A 16,812-nucleotide genomic window follows, 5' to 3' on the forward strand; every position below is an offset into this window, starting at 1 on the left:
CTCCTGCTTCAGAGCTTCCCCTGTGATTTATCCCTTGTGCCTCAGTTTCCTTTCTCCCCTTTGTCACCTGTCTGCAACACAAATGCGTCCAAGTGTGGGCTGGAAAACAAAAACAAAAACAAATCGGATAAAGGAAAGGAGGAAGGAGCAGCTGTGTCTCCAAACCACAGGAGTGAGGCACAGCCCGTGTCTCACGCTGCAGTTTTGGGGCTCAGAGGTCGTGGGGATGCCGAGGATGTCCTTGGGGGTGGCAGGAGGCAGGGAAGCCAGGTTGAGGGTTTTGGGGGGAATATCTGGGGCTGTGCTTTTCCTACCAGCACACCAGGGACATGGGGCTGATCTCCCAGCAGGTCACCACCTTCCTGGGGTGCCCTTGGACAGGGCAGAACACAGGGAGGAGAAATAAACCCTTTTCTCTCAGCCCCAGGTAGACACAGCTGCTGCCACTTCTTTTCCCTGCAAGAGTGAAAGCAGCTCCTAAAACTGCCCAGTCCTGCCTGCCCCTCTGCCCAGGACATGAGAGGAATTGGAGTGTTCCTGCCCCCATTCCCAGAGCAACCCCAGCCAAAAAGTGCCAGTCCCTTTCCACACCTCCCACCGGATCCTCTTTGAAAACAACCCAGGGAAGGAGATCAGTGGGGAGAGCCCGGGCTCTTTTCTCTCCTTGTCTGCTGTTCCTCCCGGCTCTGGAGAGCTGCCAAAGCCCCTCAGCCTGTGGCACTCGATGAAACTCTTGTGCAGCAGGGCTGGACCAATATGGTCAGTGATGGGCAGGGCCTGGAACAGCCACAGGGAGGGCAGGGAGGAGCTTTGAGGGTTAAAAACAAAAAAAAGAAAAGAGCTGTGATGATATTTTGGGGTTCAAGTGGGGAGAGGTTCCTATGCCAGACTGGCACCTCCTCTGTCTGAGGGGATGCAGGGATGGAATCAGGATCTTTCCTGCTGCATCAGTGCTGGAAGTGACGCCCTGGAGGCTGCAGCAGTGTCAGGGAACACACAGAGCCTTGGGAAATGCCCCTGGAGCAAACCTGGCTGTAGGGACAGAGCGGGGAATGAGGGGCTGGAGAGGAGCAGCACCACGGGAAAAGGATCTGGGAGTTCTGGTGAGGGCAGGTTGGACATGAGTCACCCCTGGAGCCCCAAGGCCACCGTGCCCTGGGGACATCAGGGGGGGATTGTCCTGCTCTGCTCTGGGCTGGGGCAGCCCCACCTCCAGTGCTGGGGGCACTTTGGGTGCCACAAAATAAATTGATCTAAAGCTGTTTAAAAACCATCCAAAGGAGGGACATGGGGATGGGAAAGGATCTGGAGGAGCCACACGAGGAGCAGCTCCCTGAGGGCACTGGGCTGGTTCAGCTGCAGCAGAGGAGATGAGGGCAGAGCTCTGGGGGCTGCAGCTCCTCCCCAGGGGCAGCTCCAGCTCTGCTCTGGGACAGGGACAGCACCCAGGATGGTTGGAGTTGCGCCAGGGGAGGTTTAGGTTGGATTTAGGGAAAGGTTCTGTCCCCAGAGGGTTCAGGCACTGCCCAGGCTCCCCAGGGAATGGGCACAGCCCCGAGGCTGCCACAGCTCCAGGAGAGCTTGGACACCCAGGGGTGTCCAGGGTGGGATTGTTGGGGTGTCCAGGAGTTGAACAGGATGATCCTGGTGGATCCCTCTGGCTCAGGATATTCCATGATCTGTGAATTCCTGCCCTGCCATGATTCCCACACCCACCCTGCTCCACTGACACCCTCAGGCCACCCCAGCCAGCCCTGGGGGCCCCGATGGACCAAAGGCACAGAGGTGGCCAAACCCCATCCCTGACACGATCCTTGTTATCCCCTTCCCAACCTCACCCAGATCAGTCCCCAGGCCGTTCCCTGGAGCCTTTTTCGCTGCCTTTCATGCGGGTCTTTTAATGCAAAGTTATTTTAATGCTGTGCTTTGCATTCTGCTGCTTTCCCCATCCAGTCCACTGTCACACAAGGTTAAAGCAGCCGAGCTGGACCTGCTGGGATGTTGTGCAGGGCTGTGCTGGGTGTGCTCCGCCTGCTGCTGGGATTTGGGGTTCATGGGGCACTGCTGGGAGGTTGGGGATGAAGAAGGATAGCTCCTGATGGCTGTGAAGAGGGAGGGTGAAGCTCCACAAGGTGTTTCCTGGGATCAAGAGGGAATTGGTAAAGTGTGAGAGCTCCTGGCTGTGAACAGACACGGGGAGCACCAGCCAGCCTTTGAAATTCCTGGGGCCTTTTTCACTGCCCAGATGTGCCCAGTTGTGCCCAGTTGTGCCCAGATGTGCCCAGATGTGTTTGGGGGTTGTCTCAGTGTCTTGCTGGTGTTACAGCAGAATTTGGGCCAGATTTCCCCCTCCAGCACCTGCCCCAGGTGGTTGGTGATACCCAGATCTGGGCAGATTGTCCCAATCCACTGGAAAACCACTAAATCTCTGCGTTAAGGTGTTGTTTGCATATCTGGAGGTGATAAACACCGGGCTGCATCAGTGCTGTCTAAGAATTCCCATCTGATCCCGGCGTTTTCAGCTCCCAGGGAAGTTTCCCACTCAGCAGGGATGCTGGAGGGAAGGCGAGAGATCCACAGCTCCTCCCGCGGCTGCAGGAAAATGGGATGGGAGGGAAGTGCTGAGGCTGCTGGACACTGTCCTCATCACCACTTATGCCTTTAAATGTAATTTTTGGCGATTTTTCATCCCCCAGACTCACCCTGGAATGTAACTTGGATTTTTTTTGCTGAGGAGATAAAAACCAGCGCATTAGAAAATTATGAGCGAGCCTCAAAGGGTTAAAGGGAGCATTTGTATAAAAACAATGAATCCCATTTTTGCTTGATTGGCACTTTAATTAGGCCCATGTCCTTTTGCTGCCACTGCAATCAGATTGGAGGAGAATGGGAAGCTTCCACACCGTTATATTTATCTCAAGATTACAAGATTTCCATTTTTTTTTTTTCAATGCAAAGGGAAAAAAGAAGAAAAAAAAAAAAAAAGAAAAAGAAATGAAAAAAAAAATAATAATAAAACCCTGCTACTTTATAAACGTGGCAAGGGAACGATATTATTTAAGGCTTGGTGAAAATGTGGCTTCTTGATTGCAGCGCAAGAATTAATCTTATTATGTTAACAAGGGATTGTTATGCTAAGGAGAAGAGGGAAGAAAAGTTCTGTCTCTCAAGTCTGCCAGGAACAGGCCGGGACTGCGCAGCCTCCAGAGCCAGCCTTGAATTTCAGAGCTCCAGCCAAGAGAGCCAAAAGTCCTTGTGGTTTTTACAACAAGGCGATTTCACTCGTTTTTCCTCTCTCTGTTTTTTAGGGGGAGGTTGGAGCTGCAGCTCCTGGTGCTCAGGAGTGTCCTGGGAGAGGATCCAGATCAGCTCTGCTGGTAAATAAATTAATGGTAAATAAATTAATGGTTCAGGTGAATTTACCCAGAGACAGCCCAAACACCAAACCAGAGCAGTGAGGGTGGGAAATGAGGGGTTTACACCCACAATTCTGAGCCCACCAAAGGGAGAAATGGGATGTTGGAGATTTCCAGGTCCTCACTTTGATGGGAAATTTGTCCTTGTGGGAAAGAAAGGGTCGTTTTTATCCACTGGGAAAAAAAAAAATAAATAAATTAATGGTAAATAAATAAATTAATGGTAAATAAATAAATGGTTCAGGTGAATATACCCAGACATAGCCAAGAACCTCAAGCCAGAGCAGCCCAGGGTGGGAAATGAGGGTTGACACCCCATAAAGGACAATTCCGAGCCCACAAAAGAGGGGGAAATGAGATGTTGGAGATTTCCAGGTCTTCACTTTCATGGGAAATTGGTCCTTGTGGGAAAGAAGGGTCGTTTTATCCACTGGGGCATCACTTTATCCACTGAAAAACAGGAAAAAAAAATAAAAATAAAAATGGTTCTGCACTACTTTTGGCGCTTTCAGGTGTACAAATGGAAACTTTGGGTAACCCTGATGCTCCTTCCCCATCTCCCAGCCCTGAATCCCAACACCTGCAGCCACGGGAATGAACATTATGAACATTATGAACATTCCCTGGGGTGTGTCTGTTACCCCTTCACTTAGAGGGGCAACACATTGTGACATGAGTGTGGACCCTCACAGAGCACAGCAGGCAGCAGCAGCTCAAACATGGAAAGTTTCTTTATTTTTTCTAACTCCAATTAACTTATCTACACTTTTTACAGAAGGCCCAGATTGGTCACAACCTCCTGACCCCATTGGTCACTATGACCATCAGTCAAATTCCCCTCTCAGAGAACAAAACACACAGATAAATTCTAAAAATACATATTATTTACATCCAGCAGCGTGAAAATCAGGCTGCAAAGATTCGAACACTTGAAAGCAAGAAAATCAAGGGTGATGTGTGTCCACATCCTTCTGCCTCCTCTCCCAACTGGTGATGAGCAAGAACTCCCAGTCAATATCCAGCCCCACTTTTCCCTCTCTTTTTTCTTTTTTTTCCCAGGAGAAGCTTTCAGAGCCTGAGCATCTCTGAAAAGCAAAAGTTGGCTGCAAAATTCCAGCCTGTCCCTGGGCTTTTGCTCAAATCCAGGCGAAGGCATTTTGTTGTGCACTGGAATAGTTTATTCTTCGAGCAGAGATAGAAATGGTGCTGTTTGATTGAGGTGGCTAATTACACAGCTTGGGGAAGTAAATTACAGCTATCAAATACCCCAGTGAATATTCCCTCACAAATAGGCAGGGAAGAAAATGAAAATTTTTTTGGGTTTTGCTGGCAATTTGGAAATAAAAACATTGTCTCTGGTGGCGAATGTAAAACCAATCCCTTTCAAATTCTTCTGCAACTGCTAAATTCAAATGCTGCTTTTGCTGCAGACCAACCAGACAGTTCACCCTGATAGCTCAAAGCTACTTTTATTTTATTTTTTTTTTCCTATTTCGAGGGTTTGTGTTTCTTTGTGACTTTTGGAAACACTTGCCCTCTCTTTACCATCTAATCTTTTCAGTGAAAAAAATATTAATGGCGAGTTTAAAACCAGCTAAAACTGCCCGAGTGGAGTAAAAATCTTTATCACACGGAGCAAATTGCTCGGCAGAAAAAAAGTTTAATAGGAAAAAAAAAACCCCACCCTGAGCCATCTATCTTCTCAATTAGTAAATACACAAAAGTCTGGATTTCATTCCCACGGGCTGGAAAGATTTATAAGGAAGGATTAAAGTGAAGGGGAAGAGCAGCAAACGCCTGGATGGAGGCTGGGGCTGAGCTGATCCCTCTCCCTCCATCCCTGTCCCTCCCTGCCTGGATTAAATGATTCTTTGGGTGCTGTTTGCTCACCCAGCCCCTCCCAGAAAATGCTGTTGGCTTTTTTTTTTTTTCTGGGGCCACACTCCAAACCAACCCTTTATTCCACCTGCAGCCACACAAACTTGGATCTCTTTTAAATATCTGGGGCCAGGCTGCCAAGCTCTGCTTCCCCAAATCCTCCCCTCTGCCCCTGCTTTTGGGCTTTTGGGCTGGAAACCCAAACCTCCCATGCCTTGGTTTCCCCAAGAACACAACAGGCAGCTGGAGGGGGGATTCAGGGAATGTTTTTCTCCCTTTTTGCTGCAGAATTCCTGCAGCAATGATTCCAATCTCCCTTTTCTCCTCCCTGCTGAGCCTTCAGCCTCTCTCCCCCTGGGTAATGAAAGCCAAGCATCTCTCTGGGTGTCTCTGCATGCCTGGAAATTCCTGGGGCCTATTAAGACCAAAAAAAAAAAAGTCAATTTTCTTGTCTTGTCCTCTTTCCTGGCCTTTAGGAACAGGAAATCTCCCCTTCCCACCTCGTTACCAACATCCCTGTGCATCCCAAGGCTCGCTGGTGGCAGAGCAGCACCTCAGGGACACTTTGGCAGCTCCTGATTTGCCCCAGGCCACCCCTGTGTCCCCAGAGAGGAGGTGTTTGTTGTGTGCAGGCAGCACACGAGGGGCTCAGGGGATTTGTTATCCCATTCCCGGGGCACAGCGAGGGCTGGGGGGATTTGTTATCCCATTCCCGGGGGCACAGAGAGGGCTGGGGGGATTTGTTATCCCATTCCCGGGGGCACAGCGAGGGCTGGGGGGATTTGTTATCCCAGTCCCGGGGGCACAGAAAGGGCTGGGGGTGGCTGTGTGGGATTTGCAGCCCCTGGGGGCCTTTGGGGTCCGTATGGGAGGGGAAGAAACAAGACAACAAAACAGTGAGATGTGTGTCAGGGGAATCCCATCCCAACCCTGATCCTGCAGTGGCAGCAGCTGAAACTCCCTCTGAGCCTGGAAGAGGGAAAACACCTTGTGGAAGGTGCTGCTGCTCTGATGGCCAAGCCCAAATGCAAAATGAAGCTTCTGTTTCATCAACAGCCAGAATAACTTGTGTTTCCTCTTCAATATCCAGCTCTTGGGGCTAAAATTTTGGTCCTGAGCATCCCACTGCACATCCCTGGAGATCAGAGCATCCCACTGCACGTCCCACTCTGCTTCAGCCACCCTGGGATTGAATGAAAGGAGAAAACCCTGAGTGCTCTTTGTGCACTAAGAGCCACTGGCTGCACTTCCAGAGCGTGTTCCTGGACACAGACAGGCCTGGCATGTCCTGGAGGGGGAATTTTTTCCCTGCTGCATGACAGGTTTTGTCCCAGCACGGGTCAGAGAAAGCCCAACCCTTGATGGGTTTCATCTAATTTCAATTAGAGCCGTTAAAACCTTCCCTCACACGAGCTGAGCCTTGTCCAAGAGGCCTGGACTGACAGGCCATTAGGGGGAGGTTATTTATAGCAGGCCATGTTAATTTTACAGGATCACAGGCCAGTGATTCAGTGCCTGGTGGTGCTGAAAGGAATCACTCACAGCAATAAGTGGGAGCTGTGACATGAGAGCACCTCAGTGCAGGCAGGAGCTCCCGGGGCAGGGCAGGGCAGGAAAGGGTCACACTGAGGTGCTGGGGTGGGCCAGGGGTTGGGAACCCACATGGGGGATGCTGAAGGATCAAATCATCCCTTGCAGACCTGGTTTGGTGTGAGCTGGTGGGTTGAGACAGGGAGGAAGTGGAGGAAATCCAGGGGAATGGGTGGTTTGAGGTGCAGGGAGCAGACACGGTGCTGATGCTAAAGGGAAGGGGCTCCAGCTTTTTCCAGCCTGATTTGGGGGCCATGAAGAGCCCACACCTGGAACAGCTGCCTTTCCCTCCTCTCTGCTCCATGGCATTTTCTCGAACCACCAGGATGCCCAGATCTGCAAAAAGGGCTTTGCTCAGCCTTTATCTGCCCCAGCAAAGGGCCCGGAGACACTGAATGAAACATGCTGGAGATGAGGGAGGAGGAGGAACAGACAAAAAAAAAAATACAAAACCTCCTGCATTGTATTGAATTCCCTTGAATTTTAAAGTGCTTCACGCTTGAAGCTTTCTGGGTGGAAGAATAGAAGTGGGGAGAGGGAGAAAAGACAGGACAAAAGGAGCATTTCCCAGATATGGCAAAGGACGGGCAGGAATCGCTCTGGCTTTGGGTAGGGCCGGATCCAGATGGTGCTGGGGGACTTTTCCTACAGGTTTAGAGCAGAGTTCTGCTGAGGACAGCTGGCCCAAGGCTGGCTCTGGGGCTCTGAGGTCCTCTCCCCTTCTCCCAGCTCATGGCCCATCCCAAAATGAGGGGCCAGCAGGTTGTGGGGTGGCTGCAGGATGGGGCAGTGGCAGGATGGGGCTGGCACAGGGTGCTGAGAACACAGCCATGGGAAGACACAGCCATGGGAACATGGACCAGCTGTGCTTTGCTCTGCTCCCCATGTCCCTGTGTGAGCCAGCCCCAGGAACATCCAGGAGGGACCAGAGTGGCTCCCCCCGCCCAGCCCCACTCTGCCCCTCATGGGCTGTCTCTGTGCCCACCAGAGATGGAGGAATCAGAGGTAAATTATGGGGATTTTGGCCCAAAATTCTCAGCATCACACCCTCCACAGCCCACCAGGAAAGGGGTATTTTCTCCAGGAGATCTGGGCTGGCAGCTTTTCCCCCCCAGGGGCAGAGAGGCTCCTCCTGCTCCTGCAGCTGGGCTGAGCTGGGGCACAGGCTGGCAAAGAGCACAGACAGGCCAGTGCTGAGGGGAAGGACACTTTTCCTGTAATAACTGTAATAAAGGGACCATCACTGCCCTGGGAGGTGACCCTGGAGCGCTCCAGGCCCCTGTCCCCGAGTCACCCACAGCAGGCAGAGCTCACACCCACGTTTCCCTGCCAGCCTCACCCTGTGGGTGGTGTCACCCTCTGACAGAACTGGGCACAACCCAGTTAAACCCGACCTCCTGCTCCCCTTCTCCTGCCCAGCCAGGGCACCTCACCCCTGCCTGCTTGTCTGCCCATCTCCCTCATCACAATCCCCCTGGACACGGGGATCTCCTTTTTTTATTCACTCCCACAGCATCTCCTGCAGCCCTGACCTCGGCTGAGCCAGGCAGGCCAGGAAATAATCTGATAATCACAGCACTGATAGCAATAATCATCATAATAACCCTGGGCCTGGCCAGGGCACCTGTCACCTGGGCATGGAGTGGCAGTGACAACCAGCTATTACACACCTACATTAATTAGAGTGGTGCCAGGCCTGGGTGTGAGGAGGGGAGTGGGAGGAGCAGGAAAACAAACCCAGCTCTCCCACAGGAAAGTTTGACAAGAGCAGCAATCTTGGGGAGGGTTTTCTCACCTGAGATTTAAGTTGTTTAAAGTCCTTGGTCCTCTAAAAGCCCCAAGTCACGTCGGTAGAAAAAACCAGAGTGTTCAAGGTTCTGTTTTCAGGTTTCTCGTGTTGTTTATTATTTGATATCTCAGAGTTTTCTCTGCTCCCAGCCGAGGTCTGGACAGGGCTGGAACATGAGGGGACGGCCCCCGATGGGGTCACCTCACATTTATACAGATAACCACGGGTGGGGTATTTACAATTTCACACCAATGCCCAGGGCTCACACTAAAAGGGTCATTTCTGCTCTGACCCAACCCACTGTCACTGCCCTGTGCCATCACCACCTCAGGGGATGGAGGGCGGGGGAGAAGGAGAGGGACACGAGGCACCACCCAAATCCCACCATCCTGTCCCCCATTTACCTCTATTCTATGAACCCCAAAACTACTGAATTTTGCATCTTCTACTGTGCTAAACTCCTGTTTTCACATCCTGGTTGTTTGTAATTCCTCTCTCAGTGTCGGAAGCCTCTCCCATGGACTAAAATCAACCCCAGTGTTTTCCTGGGCTGTGCCAAGGTCTCCAAACCCCCTGGACCAGCTCCACACCCCCTGCCCAGGGCTCAAACTCCCTTCCTGGGGTCCCAGCTCATCCAAGGGGATGTCCTGGACTCTGACACAGCAAGGCAAGGCTTTAACTACCAGCCCAAAGAGGCATCCCATGACAGAGGGGCAGAATGGTTTGGGCTGGAGGTGGACCCTGAAGCTCATCCCATCCCACCCCAGCCATGGGCAGAGCCACCTTCCACTGTCCCAGGGTTGTCCCTGTGTCCAGCCTGGCCTTGGACACTTCAGGGATGGAGCATCCCCAGCTCCTCTGGGCCCCCCGTGCCAGGGCCTCCCCACCCTCACAGGGGACAATTCCTTCCCAACATCTTTTTCATCTAAATTCCTTGGGTATTGCCATAATCCCCGGCCTTCTGATGATAGTTTACACACCTTCCTGCAAAGTCCCTCAAAACAATCTATATTGTTTTCACTCCTCTCCGTAATAAACTTCTGTATTGACCACTGTGGTCAGAGAGGTGTTCCTCTCAATGACCAATCCTTCAAAAATCCCAAATACGATATAAACCCCAAATCATAATAAACAGTCCTTTTTTTTCCCTGCTTCTACTTGATGGGTGAGTGTGGTTCTTTTCTACCTGTGACACTTGTATCCCCTGGCCCGTGGTGTTGCACAGAGCTCTTCCCCTGGGATAAAACCATCAGAATCCCACATTCCCTGGAACCCCCAGCTCCCCCAGCCCTCCCTGCTGTCCCTGTCCCTGCTGTGGCACATTAAGCCACCGGAATAAGTCCATTGCACGGGCCACTTCACCTCTCCCCCTCTACCTGCCAGGAATCCCAGCTCCTGCTATTCCTTTGATGCCTTTCCCTTCAGCTGCCGCCGAGCAGAAATGCTCGTATCAGCAAACAGATGGCGGCTGAGGCATGTAGCATAAAATATATTTATCAAGGCAAACAGCTGTAGCCCATTTCATTCTGAAGATTTCTATTAAAAGTTCTCTGGAGCTACAAGCTGCTCCGGCTCTGCAGCCGGAATAAAGCCGAGGGGACAAATGGCTTTTTTGCAGAGCCTTTCTTTCCCCTTCCTTGGCTGTTTTTTTGCTGCCTGAAGAAAGCCTGGCCCAGCTATTTGGTTGTGGGGCATTTTTTAGATCACTGTTGTGTCCAGCCATGTGCTCAGCGTGGGGAAAAATACCCAGAGAGCTCCAAGATTTGGGACAACACTGGGACATCAGAGCTGCAGGTGGATCAGATCACCTTCACTTCCAGGGGTATCTCTGCCCAAAGCACCCTGAGCCCCCATCCAGGATGAACAGCTTCCCACAGCCCTTGGGCAAGGTCTGGTTTGTTGTTTTCCTTGTTTTTACCCTAAAAAGGCTTTGCCACCACATTTACAATGAGTGAGAAGGGCCAAGTTTGGAGGAAACGCAAAGTTCTGCTCAAGAGTAAATTAATTTTCTTTGGCAGGCGTTCCTCGCGCGGTGTCGGAAAATTCCCGGCTTTTGCCACGAATTTCATTGAAACGCTGACAAATATCATGAAATCCTCCATGCAAATGGGAATTTCCATATTCTGTATTAAATATACTCCCTCAGTCCTGCAGTGACTCACAGAGAGCCTGTTCCAGTGCGGCCCCAGTTGGGTAAAGGATTCCCCAAAGGGGGACGTGCCACCCTCTGAGGTCACCTGTGCCACCCTCTGAGGTCACCTGTGCCACCCTCTGGGGTCACCTGTGCCACCCTCTGAGGTCACCTGTGCCACCAAGGGCAGGACTCTGGGAATGCCCAAAGGTAGAAGATGAGACTTGGAGAGGAGATGGGCTGAACGTGGAATGATCTAGAAAGGTAAAACCATGGAGCTGCCTCTCCATTCCCTATGGATGTACCACCTCTTCACATCACCCACTGCTGTCCCAAATCCCCCTTTTCCCTGCATTTCTCTGCAAAGGAAAAGCTTTTCCAAAATGATCCTCCCAGGCCCCAATCATAAACAACATTTTCTTTTTTTTTTAATCCCTTTTTTCTTGCTTTTCTATCTTTTTTTTTTTTTTTTTTTTTTTTTTTTTTCTTTTTTTTTTTCTTTTTTTTTTCTTTTTGGTGTAAAATATTCCTGGCAGCCCCTCCTTTGTAACCGCCTGCCGCTTCCCCAGCCAACAGCAACGCATTTCATCCCAAATTCAGCTTTCTATTTTCAGGCCAGCGAGCAGTGGGATGAGGAGTTTGCCCTAAAAATGTGCTGGGAAGAGTCAGGCTGCCATATGTGCCTGGAGATGTTCCTGGCCAGCCCCCGAGAGGGGAATCCTGGCAGGGGTTTGTGGTGTTATTGGGAGCAGGGATTTGGCAGCTCTTGGAAAAGACAAGGAGGAAAAGGGTCAGTTGGGTGGTGAGGAGGTCATAACCTGTGAATAAGAGCCAAGAGGGAGTTTATTCCAGCTCAGCTGGTGGGTGTAATTCCTCACTGTCTGTGCCTCAGTTTCCCCAGTGCTGTGCATTGCTCTGCAAATTCCGTGTGTGGAAATGAGCAGGGAAAAATGGCACATGAGGTGTAGGGAATGTGGATAAGACACCAGGAGTTTCCTTTTTCACTCTGGGGGTGGAAAATGTGCCTCAGTCCCAACACCAGCTCTACACCTCTCCCTGTTTGCTCGTGCTGCCCCTTGGACCGGGTCTGTGCGGGGTGGGTGTGAGGAAAAACCTGCCAGAGGCACTTACCCACTTCCAGAGGAGCCTAAATGATTCTTTGATTACCTCATTACTGCTCCAGTAAACAGCTCAGCTCCTCGAGGTGTGCACAGCCCAGCTCCCGGTGACACTCGGGCTGTGCTGGCGGCTGAGGACACCCCGGGGGCTCCTGCAGGATCCCAGCACCAGGATGGGCCCCACACCTTCTGCCCTCCCTCAGCCGTGGGGGGGAGGCAAAGGGAGTGGAGCTGATGCCCCTTTTTGGGGTGTATTTATCAGTCAGGGTTCATTGTCAACCCAGGATTATTGCAGCCCAATCATGATGGAACCTCAGAATGGTTTGGGGTGGGACCAATAATTGTGGATGGTTTGGGGTGGAAAAGACCTTGAAGCTCATCCCACACCTCACCCTGCCATGGCAGGGACACTTTCCACTGTCCCAGGATGCTCCAAGCCCCATCCAGCTCCTGGTGGGGTCCCTCTGCAGCCCCTGCTCCCAGAGCTGGGTGTGTGTGGCTGTGTCCATGTCCCCTTGTGGGATTTGGGGTCACACAACCTGCCCTGTGCAGAATCCAAAGGCAAAGAGCAATTCCAGAAGCTGGAAAGGGCAGATGCTCAACCTCTCCCTTCCTTCTGAACGCCAGTGGGGATAAAACAGGTAAGTTCCTCTTCCCTCCTCTCCTTTATTTTTTGTATTCCACATTGACAATGCAATAGATACGAAACTCCACACCAATGACAGCCCAGACTTTCTCATGCCTTTGCCTCTCTTACTTCCAGGCTATTTGCTGAGAAGTATTTACTGGGAAGTGCAAGAATCCCTTGGACATTCCCAGGGATCCTGGGGCAGCCACAGCTGCTCTGGACACCCTGTGCCAGGGCTTTACACCCTCACAGGGAGGAATTCCTTCCCAAAATCCCATCCATCCCTGCCCTCTGTCTCTTATGTCCTCACTCTGGGCTCTGTGACCACTTTGCAAAGTAACTGTGTAAATAATGATGCCAAAAGATTTTGGGGATGGATTCAGAGGGTGCTGAGGGGGGTGTGATGTGCTGAATATTTGCCCTTCCCACTTCACTCATCCCAGAGAGATTTCACGCCTTTCAAAGCCCAAGGGAAGAAGGTCCAAAGTGTCCCCTGGATTTGGAGGCTGGGCCGTGGCCACAGCAGGGGAAAAGGGAGCCGCATCTCACCTCCAAAGGAGAGACATGAAGGGAGAGGCAGAGGAGAGAGATCAAAACAAGCCAGGCAGCAGCAGGAGGCGAGAGAAGAAAGGCAGCAGGAGAACAAGACCGGTCCCAAAATATCCCTCGTGTTTCCTGCGCCGCAGACCAAAGCTCTCGCTGCGAGAGGCTTTTTGCCAGGGAAGAGGCTCTAAGCTCTGCTCAAAGCTCTGCCTCGGGGTCCCTGGGGAGCCGTCCCTGCGCTGAGCCCCGGAGCGGTCCCTGCGGGGCTGCCTTTGATGGGAAACGCTCCAAATTCTCCCGGAGATGGAGCCTGGAGAGGCAACGCTCCACCTTGTCTCAGTTTCATTTGGTTTGTTTTTTTTTTTTTCCTTCCTGACCACTTTGGGTTAAACAGCAAATCTGCTTTTAGGTGGAGGAATTGATTTTCTGGGTTAGGACTCACCTGCTTCACGTATCCCAATAGACTCTGAGCACAGGAGAGGGAAGGGGAGGGATAAATCCCAAATTTCCTGAATGACATTCAAATATTGGCTGTAGAGATAAACAATATGAATTTATTTGGTGTGGCAACAGGTCAAGCCCCTAATTTGAAGGGATCATGGCGATTTGGGGGCACCTCTTGTACATCAGCAGGATTAAAGTGGCACCTGGATAATAATCAGGGCACTTTGTAGGGAATTTATTGTAGGGAGTTATTGAGCAGAAATAACAACCCACCTGCCACCCCTGCCCTGTGCCACTGCACCCCCAAAGTGCCCTGAAAGGGCCTCTGAGCATCCCAAGGTTAAAACCAAACCCATTAGAGCTGAGGGGTGTTAATATACAGAGCCTAAAAATTGGGAGTTTGGAAGGGAAGAAAAATCAAAATAAAAGTCCAAGTTTCCTGCACTTGTTGTTTAATAAGAGCCACGATTTTATTGTGCTGACAACGGCCTTGGCGAGGTCTTTCATTTGGCCTTGACAATTAAATTCCCTTTTATTACCTCAAGAAAAACCCCATTTGGCACCTGGCAATTCCTCAGTGACTCACAGCCCTTCTCCAAAGATGGATAGGTCAGGCCTTTCCTGGGGCAGAGGAGAGCAGTTATTTTATATGGACTGGCAGGGTCTGAAGGTCCTGGAGGTGCTGAAACCCCAAGAATGAGCCCAGCTCTCCCAGCTCCTGCCCACAGGGAGCTTTGGGCTCCATAAAACTCATCCTGCTGAAAGGCACCTGGGTTTTATCCACACACATCAAGAGGTGGAGCGTTTCCCATTTTGCTTGATAATTTATTCCCAGGGTTAATCATCCTCCCTGCTCAAAATTCAGCCTAATTTTGATCTGAATGTGGCTGGCACCAACGTCCTGCAGCGACTGCTCGCTTTCTTTCCCTGCCCAGCCTCTTCTCCCTCTGAAGCTCTTGGATGTCATTACAGCTCCCTTTTTTTTCCTGGCCCTCGAGTGATTTTCCTCCAGCATCTGCAATTTTGGCAGGCTCTTCTCTGCCCTCCCGGATTCCCATCGTGGGACCTGTCAAAGCCTCATCACACCTCAGGATAGATCTCAAAGCACCTAAATAATATCCTCACCCCTGGGGGCCCTTCTGCAGGATTAATTTTCCACTTCAAGATAGAAAAAAAAAATAAAATAACAAACCGCTTTCCAGTTGCGCGTGTAAAATAAACAAGAGGCGTTGCTCCTTCCTCAAGCAGCTGCTTGGGGCTGATTTCTCGGGGACATTTTTGGGATGCTGACAGCCCCATCTCTGCATCCATCCCTCCCTCTTTCCCTTGCCCGTCTTGACACGGTGACGGCCGTGGCGCAGGAGGAGATTAGCCCGGTGTCCGTGCCTGGGAGCAGCGCCGCTTTCCCTTTTATCTCTGGGAAGCAGGCGCGCTGGACGTGAGCCCTGCAGGGATTTATCGAGGTGCCCTGGATCTGCCTCTTCCCTCCTGCAGCAGCTCCTTTGCACCCTCAGAGCGCCAGGCCCAGCAGGAGAGGTGGAAGGAGGGGTGCAAAGGGCGTTTTTTGTTTCGCCAAGGGCAATCCCGTGGGAATTTTGTGCTGAAATATCTTGGAGGTGGCACTGCTGGAGTCATATCCTTTGCCTTATCCAGGTCTCTGCTTTGGAATTCCTGGGTGATGCTTTGGTGTTGTACAGACACAGAAAATCTCTGGCGTGTCCAGGTCACACCGTGATTGTTATAAATATATATTGTATGATTGGCTTTTCGCGAGTATTGAAATAAATATTTGTGTTATGTTAGAAAGTTTTGTTGTATTGATATAATAATTGCTTAAATTGTCTGTTTGGTCGGAAAAACATCCAGTGAACATATAAAGGAGACCCTGCTATTGATACACCAACTATCAGCATCTCCCATCTGAGGAAAGGACAGACCAAGGCCTGAGCTGGAGGTGATAATGAAGACACAGCCCAGAAACACAAATGCTCTGAAAAGGCAAACCCAAGAAGGGACCATGCAAAACAGTTCCTGGAATATGGAAACTAGTTTGTGGAAAAATATGAATATTCAACACACTGATGCAATAGAAAGGGTATTTAGAGAAAGCCTCTGAAATAGCAGGGGCCAAGTCTTTTCATATCCCCCTTAAACCTGTCATTTTCCCCCAAAGTTCAGCACTTCAGGCTTGTGCAGACCCCACTTCTCTCTTTTAGGAGCCCAACTGTCCGGGCTCTGCAACGAACCTTCTGCTTGAGGTTGGTGGAGACATTCAGACCCATTTCAAAGCCTTTAACACCCAAAACCTCAACCACGGACCTGTTTGTAAGGACAGGGACACACATCCTCCCTATCAGGACCCTTCTTCCCTTTTTATGGGAGTTTTTCTGCCTGTTTTTGCAGTGGGTGCAGATTGTGCAGCAGTGGCTGTGGGAATATTTGGGAATTTATCCAGTGGAGCCGGGTTATCCCCTTTTCCAAGGCAGGAAAAGCTGAGAAAGGCAGAGATTAAAAGAGTGCAAAGCTCGTGTTTCTGGATGCTTGGCTGCATCCCGAGCCCTGTTTTCCAACGAGAACAGGCTGCTCTGAGCACTCAGTAAATCAGGGGCCTGTAAATGCTCTCAGAGAAGCACTTAAAAATCACTCGGTGTTTTAAAGATCGTGTCCAGTGCTCGTGTCTGAGCCGCCTCCAAACGGCTGCTGTGCCCAACATCCCCCACAGGGACCTGCTGTGGGAGCCTGGTCCCTCCCCAGGAGATCCCCATGCTCTTCCCAAAGGAGAGCTCTCGGGTTTTATAGTTCTCTTACTCAAAATTTCAAGACTGGGGGTTCGAGTGGGTCCGAGGGAGTGATTTTCCCTCCTCGACCTCTGAAGGTTTTGGGTCTGTCTCGGGGCTCGGCGCGAGAAGGATGAGGAGTCTCAAGGTTTTGGTTTTCTTGGTTTCTCACGTTGTTTATTAATTCTGATCATACAATTCTCTGTGTCCGGCCAAGGTGTTCACAGCAGCTTGGACACGAGGGGACTCCCCCTGTGATGGGAGGTCACTCTGCTTTATACAGATAATTATGTGGTTATTATTTACCATTTCATACCAATGCCCATCACTTTTACTAACAGAGTCATTTCTACTTTGACCCAATCCACTGAAACTCCCTTGTGCCCACATCACTGCAGACAATGGAGGCCAAGGGAGAAGGAGAAGAATTCAGGGCACCGCCCTAAAATCTCCATCTTGTCCCTTTGTATCTACATTCTAAACATCCCAAAACTACAA

The sequence above is a fragment of the Zosterops lateralis genome, assembly GCF_965231275.1.
Source record: "Zosterops lateralis genome assembly, chromosome: 25".
NCBI classification, from domain to species: domain Eukaryota; kingdom Metazoa; phylum Chordata; class Aves; order Passeriformes; family Zosteropidae; genus Zosterops; species Zosterops lateralis.